Source organism: Schistocerca americana, chromosome 3 (genome assembly GCF_021461395.2).
Source record: "Schistocerca americana isolate TAMUIC-IGC-003095 chromosome 3, iqSchAmer2.1, whole genome shotgun sequence".
Taxonomy (NCBI): Eukaryota; Metazoa; Arthropoda; class Insecta; order Orthoptera; family Acrididae; genus Schistocerca; species Schistocerca americana.
This window is the reverse complement of record NC_060121.1, coordinates 574,901,698-574,928,408: the sequence shown is the minus strand read 5'-3', so window position 1 is coordinate 574,928,408 and position 26,711 is coordinate 574,901,698. Positions and strand designations below refer to the sequence as shown.

The window sequence follows — 26,711 nt, the reverse complement described above, 5'->3', positions numbered from 1 at the left end:
GTTATTTACATTTTTCTGCTTTCTCTTATATCTAGGTTACAGTCTGATGCAATAAAATTTTGTGATTTTTGTGTCTGGTGAACAGTTTGATTAATGTATTCAGTTTACCTGTAAGAACTTCCTCATTAGAAGTTGGTATACAATGCACAAAGGCAATGATAATTTTTTGTGGTGAAATATTACAACTGCTGCTTCAAAAGCACATTCAATGCAGTACCTGCTTAGGTGTAATACTGAATTCTGCAAATTTAGATTTTTGTATAAGTAAATTGCTGCTCCACCATGTGCAGTACTTGTTCTAAAATAATTTGTGCCTAATATGTAGCCATATGGTACACATAAATCTGTTTCTAAGTTTTGCGGCCAGTTCTCATTAGTGCATAAGGTACTGCAGATAATTTTATGTGACCAGTACTGTAGTTCATTAAGCTTACTTCTTATGGATTGTACATTAACATGTAACAACACTAAATCATTTTTGGTACTTGGGGGAGAATACTTCTTCTACTGCCCTTTCCTTTACTGCTCACTGCAATTTGTTGTGACCAAATTCAACACGTATCAGGCTTGGTCACTGCTGAGACTTTCCCTGTATTGACCCTTTAAACTGAAGCCTATGTGTTGTTGTATTTGCACATTTTAAACTGCTTTTTTAAAGCCTCAAATACTTTTTTCCCCCTTACAGGTAATTTTACTATGGCATTTAGGTGCTGAACATGTCTTGTATGGCAAGTTCTATTATGACGACAAGATTTGCAGAGGGGCACAGTAGTGGTGTGGCTGCAGACCAAAATATCGTTAATGTCAATCACTGTTACATGTTTGAAATGTTTGCATATTGAATCATGGATCTTCTTTGCTCTCTTTATTTCATTATTCACTCATGATTGGTCTATTAGATCATACTGGTGAGGTATTTTAGTATGTGTTAGCTTACCCAGTGACTCTTTCAAAGCTGTTATTCCTGATGTAGATGTTGATGCAAATGATAGTTTCATTAAAATATATATCATCCATGCCTCCTATAATTGCTGCATCGTGTTTTGGTAAAATTTCTTGCACTCTTCTTCAACACTGTCGACAACTTCGCTGAGTCTTGCATTAGGTGTCACTGCTCCCTCAATTTTGGAATCAAGGAGAGTGGCGCAGTGGCTAGCACACTGGACTCATATTTGATAGGGTGACAGTTCAAACCCTCATCTGGCCATCCTAATTTAGGTTTACCATGGTTTCCCTAAATCACTTCAGGTAAATGACAGGATGGTTCTTCTGAAAGGGCATGGCCAATTTACTTCCCCATCCTTCCCTAATCTGTTGGGACCAATGACCTCGCTGTTTGGTCCCTTCCCTCAAATCAACCAACCAACCATCAATTTTCAACATGTCTGCTGCATCATCCATTTTCATTTCTATAGCTAGCCCTCTTATGAAACTATCTGAGTGAATGTTTAACCTAGGTGTCAGGGTGATGAAAGCATTTTATTACAGTTTTATTTGGAGCATGTCCTCTTTGTGCTGACACTTGGTGATTGCTAATGTAGGTTTCATGGGTCAGAGCAGAATATCTATTCTCATTTGCAGGCATTATACAAAAATTACTGTCAGAGCAACTATTCACATTTGTGCTGTTTGTTTTCTTGCGAGATGGTTGAGGCATAAATCACCCTGTGCTGTTTTTTTGAGAATATGATTGCTTTGTAGAACTGGATGGCTTCCTGTTGGTTATCTTGCCTATTTCTGTTGTAGAATCAGTACAATAAACATCATGTTAATGCGCAGTATTGGCTTTTGTCCTACATTCTTCATATGTCCTGTTCATCAACAATTTCATGTGTGTTACCAAGAATGGGTTCACTTTTCCATATCAAAAGTGAAATAATACTCAATACTTGGTGCACTTGACACCAATTTCCACAGTTTTCTTGCACCATTTGCAACAAGATGGAATTTTGTGAGTTGAAATTCAGGAGGTAGGACCTACTCATTTTTCAATACACATTATGCTCTAATTTTATGTTCTAATATCTGTAAAGTCATCGCACTTATAGTTTAAAATATGTTTCCTTTATTAGTACCATAATAATTTGGTTCTTACAATCCTTTTAAGTTTAATGTTCAATTCATTTAGGTCAAATTTTCCACACAACCATATTTTCTATTTTGAAGTTGCATTTACACACTGAAAATGAAACATTGTTCTGCATTTAGCACATATCATACCTTTATGAGCTTTCATTTTACAGTGACGATATCCACACTTGAGAGATATGTCCATATCTCTGCTGTGGGATATGGTTTGTATGCAGGCAATTTATTTATCATTTTTTCTAGTCCTTAGCTTTTATTTCGTTCGGTTTTATTGTAATATGACACACCAAGCATATATTTTCACTGTAAACACTGAACTGTTTGCACTTTAGGCATTTTTTCTTGCAATTTATTTGTTTAGTATCAGTAATATCATACTCACAATTTACACTAGCCACCAGCTTAAGAGAGTATTTATACATACATCTTGCATTTCAGAATATACAAACACTACAAACATAAGATATTTCATGAAACTTCCAGAAGTAACAAACACTAAATAATGAATAATTGCAAGGTGACAGATATGAATGCCAGCAAGCAACACTAACCACTACACCACACTGATTGCACCACAGCTTGTGGCAGTGTTTCCTCTCTTGGAAAACTATGACCAACTGTTTCAGAAGTTCCCACTGGAGCAGACTACAGCATTGTGGATCTAGATCTTGTCAGTGGTCCTCTTTATGGTGGTGCTGTTGGATCCTGCATTCTGTTTGTGTCGTTACATCCTCTGCCCATGATGAGCATCAAAGGTAGCCTGTCAAAACTTCGTGGTAATCAAGTGATTTTTCAGTTTCCTTGAATCTTGATCATCAGTCTGCACCTCTAGACTGTATTGGGGCTGCATATAGAAAACATGGACAACATCCCTGCACTTTTATCTTCTTAATGAAGTATCATAATCCTCAAATCCACATGTGACATCTGACAAAGGATACAATACAGCCCAAAGTAACACTTTGATCATTTTTCCAGTACTCCCATTTTCGCTGCAGGCATAAAAATCCATACTAAGTCACCAAGGCTGTATCTCACAAGCAGTATAGCACTCTCGATGTATCTCCTGGATGTCTAGGGTGCATTTGTGAGCCAGCTGTTTGGCTTTTCATTCGTGGTAATAAGGAAGTTATCCTGAGTATCATCTGGTTGAAATGGGAATAGACCCTACAACCATGGGGCAGAAAAAATGGTGTGAAGCCCATAGTGTCTTGCTTCGCTATGTTGTATACAAAAGTAATGACAGGGAATGCTGTAACCTAGTCTCTCTGTTCAACATTAGCATATTTTGACAGCACATCTACCAGGTGCATTCTGTGAGACCATTTGTCTGTGGAGGTAGGGAGTGTCATCTTGTGGCTGATGTCGCAAGGTGAGATTACCTCTGATAAAAGTGTCAACTGGAAAAATTTTCCATGACCACCTATCATCAAATGGGGTGCTCCATGCTACAAAAGATGTCTTCCGCATGGAACTTTGACATTTCCAAAGCTTCTGTAGTCAGCACAGCTTTGGTGACAGCGTAGAGGGCAGGGTAGTCAGTGCAGACTACTATCCAGTGATGTCTTTTCATTGACTTGAGGAGCCTCCCAAAAAGGTCAATTCCAATTCAGTGGAATGATGCTGCTGCAGGTGGTATTGATACCAGATGCCGTTGAGGTAAATGCGGAACCATGTTTCCTTTGTTGGCTTTCCTTACAGTGTCTCACATAGTATTTAACAGATAGGTTGATGTCTGGCCTGTGGTACCTGCGTCTGATTCTGTTTAGAGTCTTCACAAATTTCAGGTGACCAGATGTTGGAGCATCATGGAAATACTTCAAAATATGTGGCTATAGGTGAGCTGGGATGACAAACAACCATTTCTACCCCACTGAATCATAGTTCTTCTCATACAATGTTCTGTTTACTAAATAGAATTCTCCTTTGGTGGATTCTTCAATTAATGCGGCGATGACTGAGATTTCACACATGCTGAAATCTTCTGTCAAAGGATTCCTTGAAAGACAGTTGTTGTTCATGTGTTTGTGCCCACTTTTGCATGGGACTATGATGTAGTGCCACTGAAGCTTCAGTGTCCATCTCACCAGTCAAGCCAATGGACCCTTCAGGCTAGTTAACTAACATAAATAATAGTTGTCCAGCACAGCAGTGAATGGTTTTTCAGATAAATATGGCTGTCCTGTTGATGGTCCAAACAACTACAAGTCACTCTTCCTTGGTTACAGTGTAATTCATGTCTGACTTGGAGAATACTCTGGAAGCATAATGTGTCAACTTCTCAGCACCTTCCTGTATTTGCACTATACCTGCTGCTGTCACATACCCTTATCATTAGTGTGAACTTCTGTTTCAGTACCTCATCATGCAATGATAGTTCTGGAGTGGGTGTTAGCACCTCCTTAAGGAGAAGGGAAGATCTTTCTAGCACTTGATTCCAGGAAAATTTGGTGTCTCCTTGCAGTAGTTCTCACAAAGGATCCACCTTGGTACAGTTAGTTAGTTCCACAGATCATCTGAACAATTCCTTTTGTGGAAATGATGTGGAATGAGTCAGTCTACAGGCTATGTATTGGTGTTAACATTAGTCCTACACATCCAGTTACACTTAAAAGCTACATGGTTTATCTTTATAGCCTACCAGTTTTTAAATAAAAATTCATCAATGGAGTAAAAGGAGTTGTCCAGGAGAAATGATTTGAGGTTAGATTTAAAATTTATTTTGCTATTTGTCAGACATTTTGTGTTACGGAGCAAAGCTTGAAGATTTCTTTTGCTGCATACTGAACTCCTTTCTGAACCATTGACAGTTTTAATAATGATTAATAAAGATCACCTTTCCCTGCATTGTTTTATGAATATCAGCTTTCTTCTTAAATTGTGGTGGATTATTTATGATGAATTGCATTAATGAATATATGTACTGTGATGCAACAGCCACAGTCCTAGCACATTGAAATGCTACTTACATGACATCTGTGGGTAAACAGTGCTCACTTTTGTGCAATAAATACTTTCTTTCTAAGTGGTGAGTTCTCACAGAAAATTACTCCATAAGGCAGTATTGAGTGGTAATGCGAAAAATATGTCAGGAGGTTAATTTGTTTGTTTCCATGATTAGCTCTTATATGAAGAGTAAAAGAAGCGGAACTGAACTGTTTGAGAAACTCAGTACTATGCTTTTCTAGTTGAATATTTCATCATTATATATACCGAGATATTTTGAGAATTCCACTCCATTTACTGATGTGCTACATCAGCTGTTGGTATGACTATTTCTACATCTACATCTACATCTATACTCCGCGAGCCACCTTACGGTGTGTGGCGGAGGGTACTTATTGTACCACTATCTGATCCCCCCTTCCCTGTTCCATTCACGAATTGTGCGTGGGAAGAACGACTGCTTGTAAGTCTCCGTATTTGCTCTAATTTCTCGGATCTTTTCGTTGTGATCATTACGCGAGATATATGTGGGCGGTAGTAATATGTTGCCCATCTCTTCTCGGAATGTGCTCTCTCGTAATTTCGATAATAAACCTCTCCGTATTGCGTAACGCCTTTCTTGAAGTGTGCTGTACAGAAATGAATATAGTGTGTTTCTTCAAAATTTTGGTAATCCATTTTCTGAGAACCACTTAATAATTTTATGTAAAATATCATTAACCATCTCTTCTACTGCTTTATTTCTAATGGGATTTATTGTAACACTAGCACTGTCTGCTAAAAGTACCAATTCTGCTTGTTGAATCTTAAGTGGAAGATCCATCGGATATATAAGGAATAGGAGTGGAGCAAAAGTTGAACAAAGTGGGATACCCTTCAGGATTTCTTCCCAGTCACAAAATTTTTTTACCCTTCCAACACTGTTTGAATTATTCAGCACAACATTTCGCTCTCTATTTGTTAAGTGTGGCTCAAACCAGCTGTGCGTAAAGCCATCAATTCCACAAAACTTGAGTATGTTTTTCTAAGAGAGTAACATGATCTAGACAATAAATGCCTTGAAAAATCACAAAAAATGCCATATGGTGATATTTTATTATTTATGGATTGCACTATTTGATGTGTGAATGTATAAATAGCATTCTCAGTTGAGCAATGCTTCAAACCTTCCAGAATCCAAACTGTAATATGATAAGTATGTTGTTTCTACTTAAGTGTAAGACTACTCTCAAGTACATTACTTTTTCGAATATTTTGTTAAAAGAGGTCAGCAAGGAAACGGGATGATAATTGCGTAAGTTTGTCCTGTCACCTTTCTTAAGAAGAAGTTTAACAACTGCATATTTTAAACTGTCTGGAAAAATTCTCTGTGCCAGTGATGCATTACATGCATCACTAACAACGTTATTTATTAAGCTAGAACAATTTTTCATAATTCTAACAGAAATTCCAGCAACACGACATAAGATTAGGTTTTTTTACAAATTTTATAATTTTATTAATGAGGATGTTGGTGCTACTTAATATACTTTAATGTATTCAATTGCTTCTTCAGCTGAACTATTTGGTCCTAATTTTGCTGTTGCATTTAGAAAATGATTGGCAAAAGTACTCAGAACTTGTGGATTATCAGTTACCACATTGTCATTTAGTTATGTTATTATTATGTGTTGTACACTGACTGGCCGTCCTGTCTTCCATTTGACAATACCAATGCAGTTTTAATCTTACTAGCTTTGTTTTTAATTTCCAGTACCATATTAAAATACTTTTTGTGGCATGCAAGTAATATTGAACCTTGGGTTATTCTGTCCTGCATATAAATTACCCTCGCCCTCTTACATGAGATTTTAATTCCCACAGCTTACTTATTTTAAACAGATTTTCTGGTAAACTTTTAGTAGATCAACTTTCAAATATTGATACTGATTTACTTTGAAATAAATTGAATTTGACATTAGCATCTCCTTCTACAGTATGTACACCTTAGCCCATACCACCTCCTTTAACTTATTCTTAAAACTTTGTATCCTGTTCTCGTTAATAAGCCTCTCTGCTTTGTATGAACCTGCCTTAGGGCTGTAATGTGCCATATAGTTTATAGCTGTCAATTGGACTCATGATTAAATTATACGTTAACAATTGGATACACATTAATTGATTCAGCCTCTGCTCTGTCTGTAAAAATGTTATCAATCTGTGTCCTACTGTCTTGCTACACACAAGTTGGAAAACTGACTACTAAAATCACATAGAAACATCCAAATAATAATTCTCGTTCATTTTTCCTGCCTCCATCTTTTAAGAAATCTATATTGAAATCTCCACAAACAACTAACTGCTTCTTCTTGTCTGACAGGCAGCTCAAAACTACATCCAGATTTCTCATAAGTAGCTGTAAGTTTCTGTAGGGGATCTGTAACTGTTATAATTATCACAGAAGTATTCTGCAGTAACAACTCACAAGTGTCCTGTTCTTAAATTTCTTTCAATACTGTATCCAGTAACCTGACTCGAACATGAAAATTGTGCTCCTTTGACTCTAGTAATCACAGTGATTTTGTCTCATGTGCTTGTGCCCCCCCCCCTCTCCCCCCCCCCCCCCCCCATACACTTTCTGCAAGATGTTCAGCTAATCTTTGCTTCTCCCTCCTATTGAGGTGCAGGCCACAATTTGTGTATTCCCATCTTCCAATTGGAGCAACAACCAAAACAGGTATATGAGACTTTGTTTCAATAAAAAGCAGCCAACTTAGTTCTTTGTTAATATGTATAACAGACAGATTAACCCAGGACTATAACTTCCAGGTCACCTTTAATGCTGTTTTCTAAGTTGCTAGCCAGGCTGTTTCCTCCTCACCCTACTATAAGTATCTGATCCTTTGCATCAAAATCTCTGCACAAAGCTCTCATGCTCTCTGTCAGAGCTTGGCACTAGGTTCCACAATGCTTGTCACCTAGCATTCTACACCAGCCTTTTCCTATAGCATCTGGCCCACACCTCTCCCATTACAGTTACGAGACTCTTTTCCTTCTACATGACTTTTCTTCTGACCTGTCCTTAAAGTCATTTGTACAAGTCTGCTTCACTGTAGTTACCTCAAAACTGGTTGAGGCTCTTCTGTTTCAGATAACAATTAAAACTGTTTGCTAACTGGAATTTGAAATATGATTTCTGAGGTTTTCTCCTTTTTATCTATTAATTGTCACTTTCTCCCAGCTCCCATTGTCTCTTACCCCCTTTGACATATCTAATTCAAAATACGCCATTTCTAATTCTCCCTGAGGGGTACAAATCTTTTTTCCATGTTCCATGGTTTTCTATTCTTGACTATATATTCTACAACTCCATGGAAGAGCCTCGTCTGACACAAAAGTCTTTAATGAATTGCTGATAGTACAAGCACATTCCAAGAAAACTTCTTTCTAGAACAGTTCATAATGTGAGGAACCCTCATATGGTACACAATGACTATAAAGAAACTTCTAAAGAACAGAGACAACTGCATAATAGGTGGAAAGCAAAGTCTAGGACAACAGATAGAGAAATGCTAAATTAAACATGTTTGGCTGTGAGGAGGGCAATGCATGAATTGTTCAATGACTATTATAGCAGAATACTTCCAAATGATATTTCACGAAGCCTGAAGAAATTCTAGTCATATGTAAAGGTTGTTACTGCATCCAGTCACTCATGGGTGAGACAGGAACTGAAATCTAGGGTAGCAGAACAATAGGAGAAATGCTTACCTCTGTATTCAAATGTTTCTTTACAAATGAAAATCCAAGAGAATTACCCCAATTTACACCTCATACCACTGAAAAGGTGAATGAAATAGGTGTTAGTGCCAGTGGCATTGAGAAACAGCTGAAATCATTTAAATTGAACAATGTCCAATGGAATTCCTTCAAATTATACACTGAATCTGTGGCTGAATTAGCCCCTCTTCAAACTATAATGTATCATAGATTCCCTGAACAAAAAACTGTTCATGCTAGTTGGGAGGAAACATAAGTCACACCCATTTACAAGAAGGATAGTAGAAGAGATCCACACAGTTACAACCCAATAGTCTTGACAATGATTTGTTGTAGAATCTTAGAACATATTCTGAGCTCAAACATAATGAGGCATCTTCAACAGAATGACTTTCACCATTCCAGCCAGTATGGACTCAATAAACACTGATCATATGAAATCCAACTCACACTTTTATCACAAACAGACAGAAAACTTTGGTTTAATGCAGTCTGGTAGATGCAGTATTTCTTTATTTTTTTAAAAAAAAAAAAAAAAAAAAAAAACCACACACACATTTGAATCATTTCCACACCTAACCTATTATCAAAAGGACAATTGTGTGGGGAATCACACAGAATTTGTGTCTGGTTTGAGGATTTTTTGGTATGGAAGACACAGCAAGTTACCTTGGATGCATAGTCATCAACACATGTAGAAATAACTTTGAATATGCTGCAGGGAAGTGTGTTGGGAACATTTCAGACATGAATTTTTTCTGGAGAAGGAAAATTTATTTATGCTGTAATGCTTTTATGTTGATTTTTTAATGATTTTAGATGCAAGACTTATACAAAAATATCTCCCAGTTTTCAGAATATATTTTGGAAATTTGGCTTCTTTTTATGGTCTAAAATAACTAATTTTTAATTATTCACTGTAAACTGTAATTGCTTTTATTTGCTCTGGGTTTGGACAGACTAAATTGTCATTCACTCTTGTAATAAATAGTTACAATTTAATAATAATAATAATAATCATTTTTACAGTGGGATGTAACTAATGAACCACTTCCATGCATTCTGGTGGTCACGAGTCACTGCCACTGCACAATTGGCAATACCTTTATCTGTACCCAATAGAAAGACTGAACACTCACAAATGTGTACATTAGGTTTCCAGTGGTGAAAAATATTTCTGTTCCACCTAAGACAAAGTAAAATCTAATGTTCACAATTGCAACTAGTGGGTCTGAAAGGGTTAAATGATAACTTTAGGAACATACTAAAAATACCTACATATTGCTCCCATAGGGATCATGAGGACAGGGTTAAATTAATGTAGCATGCACAGATTTTAAACAATCATTGTTCCCATACTCCATACAAGAAGGGAATGGGGAGGAAACCTCAATAACTTGTACATGGAACTTACACTCTGCTGTGCCATTCACAGTGGTTCACAAAGCATAGACATAGATGTGCTGGAGAGCGAAAAAAATCTGTGACTGCTCTTATTTGCTCTGGATTGGGTCTTACAGCATCATCATTTACTAGATGCACCAAGATTTTTATTTCTTGTGTGGTACAGAGGCACTGTGTCACATTCAGGTGGAGGCCTGCATTCTGAATGCTACCCAGCACAGTTTTCAGCCAGTCTGAATGTTGTTCAAATGCCATTTTATAAGACAGTGTTATCCAGATATCAGAGACAAATTGTCCATTTAAAGTGTTGAAACAGGTTGTTCATAACATTTTTGGAGGTGGCCATAGCATTACACCGTCCAAACAGTGTAACTTGAAACTCACAGAGGCTGTCAAGAGCTTTGAAGCAGTCTTTCCTCATCAGCCTCGTCGACTTCTATTCGCCAGTAGCCTCACTGCGTATCCACCATAGATGAGAAATAATTTGATGTTCTCAGCAGTCTAGGGTGTCATCAGTACTTGGCAATGAACAGACATCTTAGTGACTTTTTCAGTTGTTATTAGCCAGCACACAAATATCAAGTGCCATCCTTCTTCTTCTTCTTCTTCTTCTTCTAAAGGACAATACGAAAGAGCCTAGGACACTCTGAATGTTCAGTGATGACCTCTAGCAACATCATCTCTGATTCCTTATGCATTATCTGTCATTCAGCTTGCAACACACTATTTGAGGGCTGGGTAATTGATGGATGATTCCCAGTGTTGACACAGTGAAATGGGCCACTCTGTCTGGTTTTTCTCCATACTGCTTTTGAAAGCATCTGAAAATTCACACAAAACTGTTGGCAGTTTGATAGTAGTTCCCTCCCCTGCATTATCTTCTTCGATGACCTTAAGCTGTCCTCTCTGTACTGTTCCTACACACATGCCTTTAGGAATGACTTGTGGCTGCTCATGACAGTTACTGATCCAAAGTTATCCATGGCCACCTACAATGCTTATTACCATCACAGTCATGTAAATTTCTTTTGTGAGCCTGAGTATCTATTTGCAATCAACAAAATCTTCTCATTTTAACTGAGCATCCCATCTGATGATAGAATAACAATGTCTTCAGTAGTAAACAACCATCCAGAGTGATCTCTGTTATATGTGCTTGTTGGAACAGCTTTGTCAGTCTGCAGCTCTGGTGTTCCACAGGCTATGACTGCTTTTGGTGCCTAGAAGTGCCATCTGAATATAAGATCATGGCTATACTAAGTTAAAATGAAAAAACTGAAAAGCTGTGTTCTGCCATTGGTAGTTATTCTTGCAATACAAGTTCTTGCCATCTGGACATGTTGCCATTGACAACCTTCAGTGCAATCACTTCCATATTAGGGAAGATATTCATCTTTAGCTGGTGGTGGTAAGCATTCCTCACAATGATTAATGCCTCGGCGGGTTGTCCACCAACGGCAATACGGATGCTATTTCCCATCATCTTAGTAACAAATATACATGGAGTATATTCATCTGTGGTGGCCTCACTTTCATAGATGATCACCTTTCTTAATTTTCCAAAAGTCAGAAGATAGGCAAGCAGCTCATATCTCTATAAAGGGTAAGGAATGGCTGAAGCATTGTTGAGGAGCAAAACTGTTCAAGATAAAGTGGTGAGCTTTGTCCTGAGGTTGACTATAATTGTCTGCAGTGTTTGGAATGAGTAGGATTCTTGTGATGTTAGTTATATGTTCCTAAGATCATTTCAACAATTCTTCTGTCAAACTGATGCCAAATGAGTCAGTTTATAGGATATGTATACATAATTAGTGTTAACATTTATTAACATATTATAGAGCAAGGGAAAATGACTGTGCATATGTGTCCATATGAGCCCTAATTTCTCATATCTCATCTTCATGGCCCCTAGATGAAATGTATGTTGGCGGCAGTAGTATTAGTCTGCAGACAACTTCAAATGCCAGTTCTATAAATTTTCTCAATAGTGTTCTTCGAAATGAATGTCTTCTGCCCTCCAGTGATTCCCACTTGAGTCCCGAAGCACTTGCATGCTGATTGCACCTATTGGTAACAAATCTAGCAGCTCACCTCCGAACTGTTTCAGTGGTTTCTTTCAACCTGACCTGTTGCGTATCCCACCACGAGCAGTACTCAAGCATAGGTCACACTAGTGTCCTATACGTGGTCTCCTTTACAGATGAACCACAGTTTCCTAAAATTCTCCCAATAAACCAGAGTCCACCATTTGCCTTCCCTACCACAATTCTCGCATACTCATTGTATTTCATATCGATTCGAGGCGTTATGCCCAGATAATTAAACGACGTGACTGTGTCAAGCAGGACACTACTAATGCTGTATCTGAACATTATGGATTTGTTTTTCCTAGTTATCTGCATTAACTTAGATTTTCCTACATTTAGAGCTAGCTGCCATTCATCACACCAAGTAGAAATTTTGTCTAGATCATCTTCCACCAACCTACATCCACAGATCTTCACCACCTTTCTGCACACCACAGCATCGTCAGTGAAGAACCACAGATTGCTGCCCACCCTGTCTGCCAGATCATTTATGTACATAGAAGATAGCAACCATCCTATTCCACTTCCCTGGGGCACCCCTGATGTTACCCCTGTCTCTGATGAACACTTGCTGTCGAGGACAACAAACTGAGTTCTATTATTTAAGAAGTCTTTGAACCAATCACATATCTGGGCATCTATTCCTTATGCTTGTATCTTCATTAACAGTTTGCGGTGCGGTACCATATTGCCTGCTTTTCATAAATTTAGAAAAATGGAATCTGCATGTTGCTCTTTGTGTGTAGTTCATAGTATATCGTGGGAGAGTAGAGCAAGCTGGGTTTTGTATGAGTGATAGTTTCTAAAGCTATGCTGATTTGTAGATATGAGCTTTTCAGCCTCTAGTAAATTGATTGTATTCTAACTCAGAATATGCTCTAGAATTCTGCAGCAAACCAATGTTAAGGATATTGGTGTGTAATTTTGTCGGTCCGTTCTTTTACCTTCTTATATATGGGTGTCACCTGCACTTTTTTCCAGTCACTAGGCACTCTGTGCTGGAGAAGAGATTCATGATAAATGCAAACTAAGTATGGGGTCAATGACATAGAGTACTCTTTGTAAAACTGAACTGGGATTCCATCCGGACCTGACATCTTATTTATTTTCAACTGTTTCAGTTGCTTCTCTACATCAGAGATGCTTATTGCTATGTCACCTATACAGGACTATGTGCAATGGTAAAATCGTGGTACATTTGTATAGATCTTCTATGTGAACAATTTCTGAAATGTGGAATTTAAAACTTCAGCCTTCATTTTTCTGTCTTCTGCTGCCAAACCAGATTGATCAGCGAGTGATTTGATGAAAACCTTAAACCCACAAAGAAATTTTATATAGGACCAGAAATTTTTCAGTTTCTCTGCCAGATCTTTAGCGAAGGTATGATAATGGTAGCTGTTGTATGCTTCATACACAGATCTTTTCACAGACACACAATTCTCTACTAATCTTGGCCTTTCGTCATTTGCGTGTCCTCTTTTGAGCCAAGAGTATAACTACAGCCTTTGTTTCCTCAGCAGTTTCTGAATTTTGTTATTAAACTTTGGTGGATCTTTTCCATCCTTAATCCACTTACTAGGCCTTTACTTGTTCTGTGCACAATTTACAATCTTTTTGAACTTTGCTCACAATGCCTTTATGTCCATCATTCTGGAAAAAAATGACTGCAGTTCACTGTCCGAGTGAGATACTAACAACTGCTTATCTGCTCTTTCTAGCAGAAACACTCTCCTAGCCCTCTTGACTGATTTATCAACTTTCATAACCATAGTCACTATGATGGCATCATGATCAATAATCCCTGTGTCTATATGGAAGCCATCAATAAGGTCTGGTCTCTAGCCATCAATAATATCTGGTCTCTTGTTAGCTATGATGTCGAAGTTATTTCCATTGCTTGTGGGCGGATGAATGAGCTGCTGAAGACAGTTTTCGGAAAATGTGTTCAAAAGTACTCCACAAGACTGTCTGTCTGTACCTCCTGCAGTGAATCCATACACGTCCCAGTCTGTAATCGGCAGGTTAAAGTCACCCCTGCAGCTAGTACTGCATGATCTGGGTATTTATGCACAACTGGCCATAGAATTTCTCTGAATGTCTCTAAAACTGTCACAGCGGAGTCGGGTGGTTGGTAAAAACATCTAACAATTAACTTGGTTTCAGCTAGACCTGTTATTCCCAATCAGTAACAATCTCTCCTGTTGCTTTATCTCTGATTTGATTTATTATAACACTACTATTGTCTACAATAAGTACTCATTCTGCTGTTAAATTTTAAGACAAACGTCATTCACATACAATCAGCCAGAACATTATGACCATTCGCCTAATAGCCAGTATGTCCACCTTTGACACGGATAACAACAATGATATGTCATGGCATGGAAGCAGTGAGGCCTTGGTGAGTCTCTTGATGCAGTTTGCAACACATCTGCACACACAAGTCACCAAATTCCTGTAAATTCTGGAGAGGGGGCAATAACCTCTGATGCCATGTTCAACCACATCCCAGATGAGTTCGGTTGGGTTCAGATCTGGTGAGTTGGGGGGCCATCATATCTATCTGAACTCACTACTGTGTTCCTCAAACCACTCCATCACACTCCCAGCCTTGCGACAAGGCGCATTACCTTGTTGAAAAATGCCATTGCTGTCGGGAAACATGATCATGATGAAGGGGTGTATGCAGTCTGCAATCAGTGTACAGTACTCCTTGGCCATCATAGTGCCTTCCCTGAGCTCCATTGGAACCATGGATACCTATGTGAATGTTCCCCATAGCATAATGGAGCTGCCATCAGCTAATCTCCACCCTGCAGCACAGATGCCAAGGAGGTATTCACCCAGAAGACAATGGATTTGTCCCCTCCCATTGGCGTGATGCAGAAAGTATGAGGATTCATCAGCCAATGCAATGCTCTGCCACTGCCCCAACATCCAGTGCTGACAGTCATGTGCCCATTTCAGTCATAGTTGCTGATGTTGTGGTGTTAACATTGGCACATGCATGGGTCATCAGCTGCAGAGGTCCATCGTTAGGAGTGTTCGGTGCACAGTGTGTTCAGTAAGCAAACTGGATTATAACTGTTTAAAATGTAAAATTAAAACACCTTCAGCCACCTATACTTCGAATTTATATTTGTGCAACCATTTTCATCATTTCACTAAGCCATCACCAGGCCCCCTAACCAACGTATAGATGTAACCCAACCTCATATGCAGTCAAAATAGGGACCAGCATTAAGCAACTGGTATCCATAGATTCCTAGTTTCAACAGCATGATCCATTCATTCACCCACTTTTGGATGGCCCCTATTTTGACTTCATACAAGGTTCGATTCCTCCTACTTGTTGGTCAGGGTGCCTGAAGATTGCATAGTAAAACAATGAAACTGGTCAGATAAATACATTCAAAATATAGATGGCTAAAGGTGTTTTTAATTTCAAAATTTTTACTGAGCAGCCAAAGTACCTCAAGCATCTTGTACAGAAATGGACTTAAAGAGATGATTATTTAAGTCTTTCTTGTTGGATTTCTTGTAAAGGGGTTTAATAACTGCATATTTTAATCTGACAGGAAAAATTTTCTGAGCCAGTGATGCATTGCATGTAGGGCATTGAGTTAGAACTACTTTTCAGAATTCTGTTTGCAGTTCCATCAACACCACACGAGCTTTTGTTTTTTAGAACTTTTACAATTCTTTTAATTTCAGTGAAGGATATTGATGCCACTTCTAACTCTTTAAAGTTCTGTGGAATGGTATTTTTAATACATTATCTTGCCTGGTCAGCTGAGCTATTTAATCCTATTTTTGCTGCTACATCTAGAAAGTGTTCGTTAAAAGCAGTCACTATTTGTGAATTATTCATCACAACATTGTCATTTAGTTTAACTGCAATGGTATCTTGTTCAGTGACTGGCTGTCCTGTGTACAATTGACAATATCCCATACAGTTTAATCTTATTATCTGAATTATTAATTTCTCTTGAATTATTAATATCTCCAGATAATGATGATGGATGTCTCATGTCCAGCTGACCTACTACTGGCTTCGAATCCATTAGTCTTCTGAATATACAGACCTTGGGAATGATGTACTACTTGTATTGCCCCTGTAGGCCACGGCTGTTACATTCTCTAATTGAAGCCACTGTGATGTAGATGTTCTGCAGTACTTGACATCACCACCAAACAAAGTCACGTTGTAACCAGAATGAAGTCCAAATCTGCAAAAAGGTCATCAATGAAATACAGTGCTTATCACTGAATGCATGTTAGTTCTGACACAAGTTTACCACCAGAACAGAACTGACCCCCCAGATGGTGAGTGAGGTTAATTATACAAACTTTGAATATTCCATAATGCTGGTTCTTATATGTTCTATATTCCCAAATATACAAACATTACAGACATGTGTTTCAACAACCTTCCACAACTCATACATATTAAGTAACAAATAATTCTTGTCATCAGGTTTGATGTGGTGACCTGCAACATGCTATACAACACTGCTAATCACTATACCATGCTGTGTGCACTACAGTGGCATTATGCATCAAACTATTACTGTATTTTCATTTTTATCGGTACTGCCTGTTGCATGTCTCAGTGGAAAAGTTAACCTAAGGAGGTGTCCTATAACATCACTAACCACAGGGATTGTACCACATATCATGAGGCACATTATATTCTTGGACATTAAATCTAGTTCTGCCTTCATATGAAAATACAGGCTGTGTATCAAGTACCAAGTGGCATACCTCCATCTGAGTCCTCTCTGGAGTTAACAGGAACCTCTGCAGTTCCCGGATAATATACTATACTGATGAACCTGGCTGTTCTTTGTTTGCAGTCACTAAATGTGTATGGGAATTGGATATATATATATCCTAAACTCCTTTCCCTCCTTCTCGCCTCTCCATATCCTCCCACCTCCCATTCTACGTTCACACTCCTTCCCCCCCCCCCCCCCCCCCCCCCAATTCCTTTTACCATTCTCTCTGACCTTCATCCTCGTTTATGGCAATTCCAAACCAGACCTTGTTTGGGAATTGAATTAGCTTAAAATGAATGGGTAAGTTGTTTTGGGTTATTGGTATAGGGGGTATGAGACAAGTTTCATGCTACTGGATATGTGAGGATGGTAGCTTCAGTGACAGTATTTCACATAGATTCTTGTGCATACAATCTTTGTTTGAAAATGTGTGCAAGAAGAGAGAATATTTATGGGAGAAATTTATATTTGTAATGGTTTACATGCCCTTCTATCATAGTTGAAACTGATGTGAGAGACAAATTTAAGCCATCCACTTTCAGAGAACAGCATGAAAAACCTGTAAATCGGCATGTAAAAATTTGTATAGCCTATATCCATTTGAATGTATATTAGAGTATCATGTAAAAATTGGAAGTAAATCAATCAAGAACTTTCTGAGATTTTTGGTAACAACATTTTCCATTTATAGATTACATATACATTTATGCATTATATATATTAATAAAATATATGGCACATATCTGACAAAATGTTCATTAGAGCATTGAGTAAGCCTTTTAAATAAATGGGCATGAACTTTCCAAGATTTTTGCTTTGTATATCAAAATAAAAAAAAAATTAAAAAAGGACTTACAGCCTATGTTAATCAGAATGTTCATTAGAGAATTGTGTAAAATTTGAAGTAAATCAGTTGAATACTTTTCTGAGAGTTTTGGTAACAACATTGTGGGAAGGCTTATCATTATATAGTTGTAAAGAAGATTAAGGGTCAGGAAAAAAATATTTTATTTTATGTCCAGTTTTAGTGTTAATATTTGCAGAGTTTTGATATTGTTTCTTGACTTAACTTGATGAAATTGTCTGACAAATTATTTCCCTAATTGTTATTTATTTTTGACATTCTTCTTCAAGTGATGTTGAAGAATAAAACATACCTCTAATTTATGTTATAAATTTGTTTTAGCATTTAGTAACTCCTTCAGCCTAGTCAAAAATTTATATATTTAAATTCAGAATCAAATTACTATCTATATCAATAGGTTATTGTTAGCAGGAAAAGTAACACTACTAAAAATATTAATGGAAAACATGATAATACTTTTTAATAGTATGATATTTAGTTATTCATAAAATGTTTCCAAATACCAAGAAGAAGTGTCCAATGTTTAGGGAGTCACTTACACCACCATATGAAATAAGATGTTTCACATTGCAAACTTAAAGTACTTTCTTACTAAAAGCAGTGAAGTCACGTTTCCCCTCAGGATCTACCAAATTCCTAATTTATTGCTACAAGTTCACTTAAAAATTTATTTATTGTTCTCACAATAATTTATAAACAAAATGTTTTGACATGGAACTACTGAGGATAACACATTGCTTTTGAGTACTGAACACAAAAGCTGCATAGAGTATGTGATTAGGTTTGATGCTTTCTAAGAGGGCAAAATTGTGGGTTTCTCTAATATATGATACCATCTAACCTTAATACAGTTTGTGACAAATCAGAAAAGTCACATTCCAGAAGGGAAAACTAAGATTACTCAGTCAGATAATGATGTATTTGAGAATTGGACAAATAACATATACACAGTGTGTAAACGATAACTGTTTGCAATGACCACTGTGATGTGGCCACAAGCAAAGATGAACAAATTGGTATAGGGTACTTGTGATAAAGCTGGGAAACAGCATCAAATTGGTCTACAAAAGCCACCTAAGATTCAGCTTGTGTGTGCCACATGAGATTATGGCTAAATTCATCTTTGAATATTAAAATCCCTGTGTTTTTGAACTTAAAAAATAAAAACTGATATCTTTGTAAATTTTACCTCAAAATGTTGTGAATTTTGACAAATGCAATTAACAATTATAAGGTTCAGTTTGTCTGCCCTTTTTACTAAGAATTCACTGTGTTTGTATGTTTTCAATTTAGATTGGATTGTGTAACATTTATGAAAGTCTCTTTTCTATTTCATTATCCTCACAAATAAGCGTAATAACATTAACAAAATAGCCGACTAATGCAGTGGTTTAGGATAGGAAGAGGATATTGGAAACCTCATGTGGGGCACATGCTTTTAACTTAAATGGCTTTTGTAGAACAATTTTAGGGTATTTACTGGATTAATAGACCACAAGTGTCCTCTATAAAATTTTTCATCCCAACTTCCCCAACACCATTGTGGTACATTATAAACAGTTATTTTCAGTGTTACTCAACCCATAATTTTAGCGTATACATTACATTAAATTTTGAGTTCTGTATTGATGTTTGAAACTTATGGTGTGCTTTATGTCGATGTATTACATATACATAGACTTCCATAGACAATAATTAATTAGTTTTTCTTAGATGACTTTTTCTATAATGTACATAACTTACCTTTTGTTTAAGGTTTCAACACGCTTGCAGCTGACAGCAGGAAGCAGAGTTATATGTGCCAGATACTGTGAGAAATCCTTGTCCTCAAGTGGCAGATCATGTTAAAGGTAGCAGTTCACAATGTCCTCTGCTACAAGCTCCTATACGCCTTTTTACCATCCATTAGGATGTTTTCAGCAATAGTTACAGCAAACCCGTAACATGGACATGATGTTAAGGTGATAAATTCAAACAAAATTTCCTTGTGACACCACACACACACACATAACATGTGCAAACAGACATTTCTAAGTACAGTTATGTATGAACTGAAATTCGTGTACAAAACAAAAGGTATTCTTACAAGCAGTGAAAATAGTTAAAGTGTATTGTATTATAAATTTATAGTTTTGCCAATAAAAATTAGCTACTAATCCTGTTGTAAAAGACAGCTACCTGTGCCTGATATGCATTATACTTTAATGGACATGGTGTAATTTTAAGAGGAGCCTATGGTGTTAAATATCACTGAATTTTGTTATATGTTTGCAGTAAACTTACCATGTGAAGTTGATACACACCTGATATTTTGTTGCCGACTAACAGCTGACTATTCGGTTTTCCTAAAATCATTCTGTGTGACCTTCATAGGACAGAATGTATCATTAAAGAAACCACTAATTATGAAAAATGTGCTCAATTATAAAACCATTTCACTACCCTGTATATTCCATTATATGTTTATGAAAATGAAGCTAGCTTATTTTTTACAGAACTTTTTTATGATTTCTATAAACTGCAAACAATAAAAGTGTCAGAATATGTGTGTGTGTTTAAATGTGTGCTCAAGTACCAGGTCAAATGTGATGTGCAGACAGTTTTGTGCGGCTTTCGGATTACCTTTGTATGTGCTGTGAAAAGAAAGGTGAACTGTTCATCAAATGAAAACAACCAAAGGATAATGTTTAGATGGCCAGACAACCAGTTATAATGCAGATACTGACAATTTAATGCTCTATGCACTGAAAACAGCTGTATCAATTTGCTTTTGTGAAATACATAAATGAAACAGGTCAGTGTCTACACAAACAATTGAGTGTGATGAAAATTAGCAGTAAATACTGTGATGGAACTTCATGTAATAGGATTTACAAAAGGCAAAAGCATAGAAAAAGCAGATGTTACCAAAATGAAAGCAAGCAATATCATTGATGTTAAGAGAAAAATAGACATTATTTTGTAGTGTTTTAAAATGAAAGCGAAAAATGAATATTCGCAAAGCTTATTTCTGCCTGTGATTCTTTTTTGTAAGAAACATGAATGTGATTATATGTTTATGGTGATGTCAGTAGTTTTAAAAGATCTGTTATGTAGTCTGCTTGTTTTTATGACAAAGCTTCTGACAAGATACATAAACTCATGAGAAGGGTTCATAAAACAAGCAAAAAAATAGCAGAATTAAAATTCTTTATAGAATTTCCCCTTTTATAGTTGTTAAAATGACATTAAGTTGACAATGGCATAAAATTAAAATTGAAACTGGCAGTAAATAATTTATGTACAATGAGTCTCTTTATGCCTGTAACAAATTACTGAGCTTAAAAAGCTCTACAGTAATTCTTATTGACACAGCCAATTTTCATGCTTCTCATATTGATGCAAAGTATTGTATAAATACTTTTTAGTTAGTAAAAAATCATTTTTCTTAATTGTTAACTTTCACATTCAAGCCAACTCTAGTTAACTATAATGTGAAGTGATGTGATTTGTTACAGCTGCACCATAGTAAAATACTGCATTGTACTTGTAATTCATCAATTGCTGCCATACCACAACAATTATTTGAAAAGTTCCTGTGTTTTCTGTCCCCTCATAATAGGAAAGTAAATTTATCTCTGTCTGAGTGAAACATTCCCTAAAAATCACCAGGCCCTGTCCTGGGCTGCTAACATAACACCAAGGTATTGTGAAGATTTTGTGATGTGATAAGTGTTAACAAAACAAATATGTATTTACTGAAACTTCTTTGATGACTGTATGTATGTGTGCAAATGACAAACATATCAGGCACTCCAGTTAATACAACTTAACAGCCCCATTCAAAAACTGTGTGTTTGATGTTGGAAAACTGAAAATTTCTTTTAGTTGTATTCATGATTCTGTAACTATAATATTTATAATTTACATGTTCAGTAATGTTACATCACAGTACTTCCAGTAATATATCAGGTAACTAAAACTTATCTTATGGGAACAGAAACATTTTATAGTAACTTGTTACATGCATAAAGAGTGCACTATAGCACTATGATATAAACAAAACTTCAAATCACTTCTTATGGCATGGGGAACTACAACAACTTGAACCACTTTGTAACCCATTAAGTTTGGTAATCAAGCTATTTTTATAGTAACTGGGAACATTTGCTAGTGGCACACACATCATTTCGTTCTAAAACAAATGCAAAAAGTTGTTATATATGAAGGAATATTTTCCAACTGACGATAAATTTGCAGTTCATTCAGCAGACATTTTGCATACAACACATTTCATTTTATTATGTGACATAATGTTGTGTATGTACATTCCATTCATAGCAGCTAACATTTTTACAGAGTGATAGATAATACATTTAAGGACATACTTAACTATGTACTGTATTTGTATATTTTGTATCTGTTAGTGACTTCAAAACTTGACTTACAAAGTCTGATACAAGTTCATTACCACAAGTAAAAATTTATGACTGATTTATTTATTTTCATTTTTTAATGACCTTGATTTTTTACAAAACACAAATCAATTTTTGATGCACTTTTCCAAGAGACCATTAACTCAAAATTGTTGCTGGCTACTAGAGGGCAGTTGTCATAGTCAATAATATTCCTGCAAATGTACAAAATTTATGAGTGGTAGAGGTGAAACTTGTTCTGAGCAATTGCTTTGCTATGAATGCAATTAAAAGGCAGCAAAATTATGGATGAAAATTAATTCCAGTACCCCACAGTAGAAAGTAACACCAGCATATATAATGCAAATTCTACATCTTTTAAGTTTACATGTAGCAAGTATTCATACTTGATAGAAATATTACATACAATAAAATTATATGTGTGATAGCCACTAGAATTAAATGTGAAAAAGATTCAGATTTCCTGTCATTCTTTATAGAAAGTTGGAATTGTAATGGCTGCAGAATGATGTTGAAAATAGTGAAGGTCTGCTTTTAAAAGTTGTATTCTTTTTCTAAGTGGACAGAGTAGAATGACACATATGTGAGAAGATAAATTTTGTTCTTGTAAAACAAATCTATTCCTGAATCATATATACAAAAAGGAAACTACATTTGACTGACAACATGAAGGAAACTTTCAGTACATACTTTCTTTAAAAGTAGGGAAACACTTATCCCCCAAGTAATTTTACAAAGTTTGTTGTGGTAATATGTTTATATTTACAATACCTTAATTGTTCTTCCAGCAACTGTTGACTGATTTTATCCACTGCAGATAATAAATTATTAAAAAACTCTTATTTTTCTTCTTCAGACTTAATTATTTCCATAATATTTTCTCCTTGTTTGAATCAATATCATAATGTAAGATATACTATAACTTGTTAAGGCTTAAAGTAAATGGGCGCCAAGTATTTGATGGTGGTGTTTATGACGGATATACCCACAAAACAAGGAATAGTAACTTAGTTAATTATCATTTTTTAGCTGTTACCTTATGTTGTTTTATTTATATCTTTACGTGTACCTGTTGTAAATGTTTCCTGAAAGCTTTGTCATAATTGTTTTCTGATCAACACTGAAACAAATCATAGGCTGTTTAACACAGTTATGCACTGAATGAACAATGCATTCATTATGTCAGTTTATGAATATGTACTGTTTAGTAAAATATTTTTTCTAATTTTACAACGTGAGAAGTTTATATACTTAGTTAAGTAAATTGATAAGTATCAACGGACTGCTAGCAAATATGAGTTCACTGGATGTAAATTACATACTCTTCACGAACTTATTCGTAATATAAGGAGACTTTCACAATGAAGGCAGCTGTGTGAGTAACATTTAAATTGCACAAATTTCCAAACATATCTTCTTTTTTCTAAAAGGTAAAAGAAGCATATTTTTCGTGATACCCGTAAATGAAAGCAAGGAAACATCTCCAGACATATTATATTTTGAAAACATAATAAGAACATTAAAAAAAATTCCAAACAAACTTTTATCTTTTCACATTAATACAAACTTTCCAAGTTAAAAGTAGAGGTAATAACTCACCAAATAATACATACTCATTGACATGCACATAAACAAGACTAATGACATTGCTAGCTTTTGGATGAATCCTTTTTTGAGTTAGTGTACACACATGTGAGTATGCACGGGATCGGAATGCAGAGGAAGAGATACCAGTTGTACGGGACAGGAATGTGACACAAGCACCAGCACCAGTGAGCTTGTGAAGCATGCAGTGATAATGATGTGGGGGAATGGATTCGGAAGGGGTGACAGAACAGAGGAAGTGGAGATGGCAGGGAAAAGAACGTGGATGCAGTATGAGTGAAGTTATGGTCCTGGCGCAGATTGGGGTGTGTGTGGAACTGGCTCTACTGAAGACTGAGGCCAAGAAGATATGGGGATAATAGATGTATTGTAAGGACAAGTCCCATCTATGTTGTTCACTGGAATTGGGTGGGAAGAATAGATGGCATGGGTTGTGAAACAGTGAATGAAATTGAAAATGATTACTTTCAAAGATGGTCCTGCCTTTGATGGGAGAGGTTAAACCAGAGAAAGGACTGGTTCAGCATGTACTAGTTGAGTGTTTTGGACAGGGACATGACTCATGTCATCTGACAAAACCCCTCACTCTGGTCAACATGCAGAAGTACAATCCTGATATGTGCGTGTGAACTCCAGCTTGAAAACTGATTTGTCCAAAGGTTAGCAAAATTTTTCAGTCTTGTTTATGTGTTTGTGAGTACTCAGTGCCTCTACTATTTGCTGAGTTGTTATTTACATTTTACCAGAGCTTTCCATTATAACATTAATTAAAAAAACTAATAATCATTCAAGAACATTGATATAAGAACTAGTCTACAAAATCAAGAAGGAACAGAACAAGGTAACTCCATTGGAAAATAGAAAAGTGTTTCACTATAGCACAAAATGTGCTATGAGTCTGATGCCCCATTCAAGCAAGTACATCACAATTTACCAATATGTTTTCCAAACTAATGCACTATGCATAGTTATAACTATCTGTACAAAGTTAAATGCTATTATTTATTATTTAGTTGTTGATTTTGTGCAAAATATCAAAGCCTTTACAATGTTCGTTAGAATGATTTTGTTTGTTTATCCATTACATAACTTACCTTTTCTTTTCAAGTAGCCCAGGCAAAGAATCTATGAAATCTCTTGGAAAGTAATTATGATTTTTCACGGTTTTTTGTGTTGATTTGAACCTGCTCATCATCAGTTTTCATTATTTGATGTTTATTTCAGATGCCTTGTATCTCCATTTCTTCAGTTTTATACGTGCAGTACTCTTGATTCCAGTTCATGCATCAGACTACAAAACTACATTAAATTTATTAAAATAGACATCATCTTGCACCATTAATGAAGTCCCTTTTTGTTTCTTAATAAAGATAATTAGTACATGATTAAATTCTCTGTTGTGCAAGGGCGTCATGAAGTAAAATTGTCATACAGGATTACTCAAAACAAGATTTACATGAAACACACATATGCTTCCTCAGTCACATACCTTCAGTACTTCTTCAAAAATGTTGTGCTCTGGATGAATGTGTCAGCCTACCAGTTCAGATAACACCTTCTAAATACCTTGAAGTATTTCAGTGTTTACTGAAGCATGCCTATATGTCTTGTCTTGGTCAAGAAAGCTTGATGTTCCTCAGCTCTTTTTAAGCAGCACTAAAAAATTCGTCATATCAGAGAAAACTTCAGTCAAGAAAACATAAACTGTGACATAATTTCTAGCCTGTACTTACCTTCAATGGCCAAAATGTTTAGTACTGCTGACAGACATATAAATGTAGAAGTGACAACACTATCCTAACTTTCAGAACTATTATTTCTTTCTTCACGGAGGAGAGAGGGTTAGGTTGTAGAATGTTAAAAAGGAAGGATAGGTCACTTGTACCCCAGGGTGACAGAGATCAATCTGTAGTGAGTACAAGACCTCTGTCTGCCCTCATCCTCTATACAATTAGGTCCTTCTTATCATGGGGTATGAGTAACCTGCCTTTAGCCCTTTCTTTTTAACCTTCTTAACTTATCCTGCATTCCTCCATGAGTAAGGGACTAAGAGGTCTGAAAGCTAGGATAGTGTTCTCGCTTTTACTTTTATACATGTCTATCTGCAGTTACTAAACATTTTTATCTCCTGAAGGCAGGTACTGACCAGAAATTCTGTCTCAATTTACTAACAGTTTTTTCCCCTTACCTCAGAAATTTTGTCAGGTTTACCAAATCCCAGCAGCCTTCACATAAATGTAGTGATACACCAACTCTGCTCTGTCAGCTAGCAAATGTGATATTATCTGATGACTTATCTTATTCAGAACCTAGCTCTTTGTCCTTTGGCATCACTCCCTATTTCCACCTAAGTGCATTTAGTATCAGAGCAATTAGTGTGTACTTTTATACAAATAGCCTGTACCCTTTGCAGGAACTTGGTCTAATCTAATACATATCAAACTGATAAATTTACATTTTGTGCACATAAATTTCTTGTCGGTGTCCTTTGATATGATTACATAACTTTTATATAATTCAGTAATTTGGAGATAGAACTGTTTTATCCCATCGCTTGACTTCCTAGTAACATCATTCATTATCAGAAATGCAGTCATGAGCATAGACTGTTACTTTCTCACACCTCTACCTTGATTATTGTATACATGAAAACTACATTAATGCAAAAGCTGACAATTCTTTTAGTGATACATACCTCAGAGAAGCAGTTATATACATTCTCCTGCATTAATTACCTCTGAGTCCTACATAATTACCACAT

General features: G+C 36.3%; 1 protein-coding gene across 1 annotated transcript in view; it reads left to right on the top strand.

Annotated features, from left to right (window-relative positions):
* LOC124606980 (putative lysozyme-like protein) overlaps positions 1–23,187 on the top strand; it is a 247,057-nt gene extending 223,870 nt beyond the window's left edge. Inside the window, exon 7 of the mRNA XM_047139119.1 lies at positions 19,686–23,187. The gene's annotated coding sequence lies outside the window, so the exon portion shown is untranslated. The remainder of the gene's footprint in view (positions 1–19,685) is intronic.
* Positions 23,188–26,711: the final 3,524 nt, after the last annotated feature.